This window comes from Bos mutus, chromosome 3 (assembly GCF_027580195.1).
Source record: "Bos mutus isolate GX-2022 chromosome 3, NWIPB_WYAK_1.1, whole genome shotgun sequence".
NCBI classification, from domain to species: Eukaryota; Metazoa; Chordata; class Mammalia; order Artiodactyla; family Bovidae; genus Bos; species Bos mutus.
This window is the reverse complement of record NC_091619.1, coordinates 8,751,478-8,757,477: the sequence shown is the minus strand read 5'-3', so window position 1 is coordinate 8,757,477 and position 6,000 is coordinate 8,751,478.

The window sequence follows — 6,000 nt, the reverse complement described above, 5'->3', positions numbered from 1 at the left end:
TATCTACTACTGTAGGCAAGAATCCCTTAGGAGAAATGGAGTAGACCTCAGAGTCAACAAAAAAATTTGAAATGCAGTACTTGAGTGGAACCTCAAAAATGACAGAATGATCTGGATTCGTTTCCAAGGCAAACCACTCAATATCACAGTAATCCAAGTCTATGCCCCAACCATTGATGTTGAAGAAGCTGAATTTGACTAATTCTATGACAACCTACAACTCTACCTAGAACTAACACCAAAATAGGATGTCCTTTTCATCATAGGGTGTTGGAATGCAAAAGCAGGAAGTCAAGCGATATCCAGAATAATAGACAAGTTTGGCATTGGGGTACAAAATGAAGCAGGGCAAAGGCTAACAGTTTTGTCAAGAGAACATGCTGGTTGAAGTAAGCACCATTTCCCAACAACCCAAGAGATGACTTTATACTTGGACCTCATCATATGGTCAATACAGAAATCAGATTGATTATATTCTTTGCAGCTGAAGATGGAGAAGCTCAGTGTAATCAGCAAAAACAAGACCTGGAGTTGACTGTGGCTCAGACCATGAGCTCCTGATTGCAAAATTCAGGCTTAAATTGAAGAAAGTAGGGAAAACCACTAGCCCATTCAGGTATGCCCTAACTAAAATTCCTCATGATTATACAGTAGAGATGATGAATAGACTTAAGGGATTAGATAAGGTAGAGTGCTTGAAGAACTGTGGATAGAAGTTTCTAACATTGTACAGGAGGCAACGACTAAAACCATTCCAAAGAAAAAGAAATTCAAGAAGGCAAAATGACTGTCTGAGGACTCAAATAGATGGGGAAAGAAGAGAAGAAAAAAGGCAAGGGAAAGATATACCCAACTGAATGCAGAGTTCCAGATAACAGTAAAGAGGGATAAGAAGATCTTCTTTAGTGAACAGTGCAAAGAAATAGAGGAAATCAATAGAATGATAAAAACTAGCATTCTTGTCAAGAAAATTAGAGATATCAAAGGAACGTTTCATGCAAGGATGGGCACAATAAAGGACAGAAACGGTAAGGACCTAACAGAAAGAGATGAAATTAAAAAAAGGTGGCAGGAATACACAGAAGAATTATACGAAACAGATCTTAATGACCTGGATAATCATGATGATGTGGTCACTCACCTAGAGCCAGACACCCTAGAGTATGAAGTTAAGTGGGCCTTAGGAAGCATTACTATAAACAAAGCTTGTGGAGGTGATGGAATTCAAGCTGTGCTTTTAAAATCCTACAGGACGATGCTGTTAAAGTGCTGCACTCAATATGTCAGCAAATTTGGAAAACTTAGCAGTGGCTACAGGACCAGAAAAGGTCAGTTTTCATTCCAGTCCCAAAGAAGGGCAATGCCAAAGAATGTTCAAACTACCATATAATTGTACTGATGGCTGAGAGGTCTAAGGCGCTGGATTAAGGCTTCAGTCTCTTCGGGAGCGTGTGTTTGAATCCCATCACTGCCAATCCTTTTAGGACTTCCCTGTAGCTCAAATGGTAAAGAACCTGCCTGTGATGCAAGAGACCAGGGTTCAATCCCTGGGTTGGGAAGTTCCTCTGGAGAAAGGAATGGTAATCCACTCTAGTATTCCTGTCTGGAGAATCCCATAGACAGAGCAGCCTGGCGGGCCACAGTCCATGGGGTCACAAAGAGTCGAACATGACTGAGCAACTAACACACACACACACATACACATTTCACATGCTAGCAAGTTTATGCTCAAAATCCTCCAAGTTAGGCTTCAGCAGTATGTGAGCCTAGAAATTCCAGATGTACAAGCTGGGTTTCGAAGAGGCAGAGGAATCAGAGATCAAATTGCCAATATCCATTGGATCATGTAGAAAGCAAGAGAGTTCCAGAAAAATATCTACTCTGCTTCATTAACTATGCTATAGCCTTTGATGTATGGATCAGAATAAACTGTGGAAAGTTCTTCCAGAAATGGGAGTACCAAACCATCTTACTAGTCTCCTGAGAAACCTGTATGCAGGCCAAGAAGCAACAAAACCAGACATGGAACAACTGACTGGTTCAAAATTGGGAAAGGAGTACATCAAAGCTGTACCTTGTCATCCTGCTTATTTAACTTTATATGCAGAGTGTGTGAGTGCTAAGTAGCTTCAGTCATGTCCCATTCTTTGTGACCCTATGGACTGTAGCCAACTAGGGTCCCCTGTCCTTGGAATTCTCCAGGCAAGAATACTGGATTGGGTTGCCATTCCTCCTCCAGGGGGTCTTCTTGACCCAGGGACCGAATCTATCTTTAATGTTTTCAATTTAGTTTTGTAGTTCTTTAAAGTGGTAATGCAAGACTGAATATTCTTAATTAATAATTGCTACATCCAGTAGATACTTAAAATTGTACTGTGTAAAAAAACAATGTGGATAAATGAATTATTAGAAAGATTAAAAAGGGGTAAAAAATGAAGCACATGCGGAAAAAAGTAGCTATTGAAACTGGGTTATAGGTAACATTGTACTCTGAACTTGTGGGCATGTCAAAATATTCATAATAAAATCCATAAAAAAAATTAAGCTGACTCCATATGGCATCCATTTTGGACTCTCTCATAGTGGAAGACTTGCACTTTCTCTCAATCTAGATCATAACCTCTCATCTGAGTTTGGCCTTTCTCTCAGCAATGGTACCCAGGGATCCTCTAGTTTCACCCTCCTTACTTTGGCCTCTTGGCAAACTGCCTATGCTGCCCACCATTCATTGTCTTAGAGTAGCTGATATGAGGTTGCTTGCAGCACCATGGGCTGTCCTCCAAAGGAAAAGAAGGGGAAATTTCTGGAGGTCCCTGGTTGGCTACTTCCCCTCAATTGTTCCCCAATCCCCCCACTTCAAGGTCAAAGACATTAAAGGTATCCTTTCAATCAAATATCGGTTATTATCTTTCTATACTTGTTTGGAGAAGCAAGAGAACTGTTTTTGTTTTAATGGTGATTATATGTCCTCTCGTGAGCTCATACTTCAGTTATTCTCCTCTCTCTCCTTTACAAAACTAGACTTCTATGACAATTATCATGAATCTTGTAGAATTTACTGCAGAAATTCCTAGGGCCAAACATCCCACTAGAAATATTCCTAAAGTGAGCGAGTTGTTTCTAGTGTTTCTCCAGTTCCCCAGCTGCTGGGTCTCCTCTTACTTTCTTTCTTCTGGCACCCTCTTATTATCCTACTTGCTGTTCAGTCGCTCAGCCATGTCCAACTCTTTGCCTCGCCACGGACTGCGGCATACCAGATTTCCCTGTCCTTTACTACCTCCCAGAGTTTGCTCATCTATTTGTACAGATGACAAAACAAAGAATCCTAATAAACTGGCAAAACTAAAGTGGCAGTAGATTAGAACCTTCTCATAATAACACCAAGACCGTACTTCTTTCCAGACCTTTTGCAAACAGCTTTGCATGCATTTTCAATTAAACCTCAAGATACTCCCATGCGGTGTGTATTGTTAGGTCGCCATTTTATGGATGTAAAAACTGAGGCCCAGGGAGTTTCAAATTTCCCAGGGTCATGCAGCTATTAATAATAAGGATCAGTGCAAAGATTCAGGCTCAGTTCTGTCTGAGTTCAAAGCCTATGCTATTGAACACCATCTAACAGTGTCTTAGGAGAAGGCAATGGCACCCCACTCCAGTACTCTTGCCTGGAAAATCCCATGGACGCAGGAGCCTGGTAGGCTGTCGTCCATGGGGTCGTGAAGAGTTGGACACGACTGAGCGACTTCACTTTCACTTTTCACTTTCATGCATTGGAGAAGGAAATGGCAACCCACTCCACTGTTCTTGCCTGGAGAATCCCAGGGACGGGTAGCCTGGTGGGCTGCCATCTATGGGGTCGCACAGAGTCGGACACAACTGAAGAGACTTAGCAGCAGCAGCAGCAGCAACAGTGTCTTACGAATCCTCATTTATTCAGGACTCACATCAATATTAAACACTCTTCCTCTCCTGCCAGGCCTCTCCCTTGCTACTGGGTGAGTGACCGTGATGTTAGCCACCACTGTGGAAAGAAACCTTCGTGACAGTTAGTAGTCTTCATGCATGTAGAAGACTCAAAATAAAGCAAAATAGCCAATTTGCATGAGTACGATCTGCTCAAATGTCAGCAAACACAAGCTGCGACAAATTTGAAGACAAGGCGGAGGATCAAGCACCGCCACTTGCCTTCCACCCAGCTTTGCCGCTGAAGCCTCTGTCCCTGGGACCTGCCGGGGAGCATGTCCTGTCCAATAAGCCCCAGCCAGACAAACGTTGTCATTTGACTTCAGCAGATCGCTCTGATCCAAATCAGTCCTCAGTCCAAGCTTGACACCCAATCATGAGTGGAATTTGGTTTGACATGTACCTGGCTGTGAGAGCCAAGTGCTCGCCCCCACCCCTGCCCCACTGACCCCCACAGCCTCATATGTCAGAACGCGACATCCCAGGTGGCAGCTGTGACTCCAAGTGCACAGAGCAAGAGGAAGATGGGTGGTGACAGCAGAGGCTCTGGTGCCCGGCCCAAGCCTGGCACCGGCACCTGCCTCCTGCCTGCATGGGGGCAGCTGGGACCCAACAGCTGTGCGTCAGGAAGGCTGGGATACCACTGCTAGAATTCTTTGCCCTGCTTAAGCACCTTTCACCACAAACTCTGAAGCACTCAGTGTGACTTTGGATATCAAAAAGCAATCTCCCCGGCTGGAAGGACCCAAAGGTGCATGAGTGTAGACATGAGGTCACCGAGGACACGATAGTTTATAGTTTTGCCTAGGACAGCCCCTAGAGGCAAAGCGGGAAGGCGAAGTGAGCGAAAGGAGACAGAGAGGAACACTAACTGGACACGTTGATATGGACGATTCCTGAATTAGGTGTTTGTCTAAGCTATATAATTTTATTGTCACAACAACTCTGTAAAGCTCAAAAAGAAACTTGCTCAAGATCACACCCCTATTAAGTAATGGCCCTGGCATCCAGTGTGGTGCACTGCAGAGCATCCTTCCTTCTTACTACTACACTTCCCCACCTGGAGCAAGGAGAGCAGTGCCAGGCACACGACGCATTGCATCGTCTCTCCCATCTGGCCCCGGAGATGGGAAGGAAAGACCAAATTCAGGGTCAAACCAGCCTGTCTACTTCCTAAGCCCTCAAGATTCAGTGAGAGCTAAAAACCTCCCCTTCCTCACAGATATCTTATGGCATCCCTGGGACTTTTCTTGTTCCTCAGAATGCACAAGCCTCAGAATGCAGGAGTTTTCAGCTCCTTGAAAGGAGGGTCTTACCCATGGTGCTGAGGTATAGAATGATGATGGCTGCTTGACGAGATGATGAGTCAAATGCTTGTAGAAAACCCCTGCTCACTTTTGCCAATAAAATGAATGGCGTAGTAGAATACTATATTCCCGGATTTGGGGATTTTTGATTTTTAGTAACATTGAGGACTGTCATGCAATTGCCAGTGTTTTATATTGCCAGGAAAATATATAAACCATCTCCAGCTATTATCACTGTAATCTTATAAAGAAGAAAACTGTATGAAAAATGTAGGAAAGACATCATCTCATCATAAAAATAGGCTTTCCCAAGAAAGGAAGTTGGCAAGCATGTGTGGACATATGTATGTGTTTCATATTTTGTCACAGATGAATGAAAATATTATCAAGCCTCAGCATGGGTCCTTAGACTAACATTTAGTAACGCCTAATTAAGATGGAAAGACCTTAGACTGAGAATCAAGGTACCTGGGGTCAATCCCTCCCCCCACTGCTAACAATCTTTGTGGGCAGGATTTCTCATTTCTCTGGTACTTAGCTTCTTGTCCCATAGTTTGGAGTCATAGTGCCCATTTTAGAGGGTCACTGGGAGGATTAAGTGAAATCATGAGTTCAAAGCACAGATGAAAAGATTTGTCAATTTCGTCATCTGTTAAAGAAGGGAAGTAGATAAGCTTTGAGATCCCTTCCAGCGCCCTGATTCCAGGAAAGCTGCCCAAGCCTCCCAACA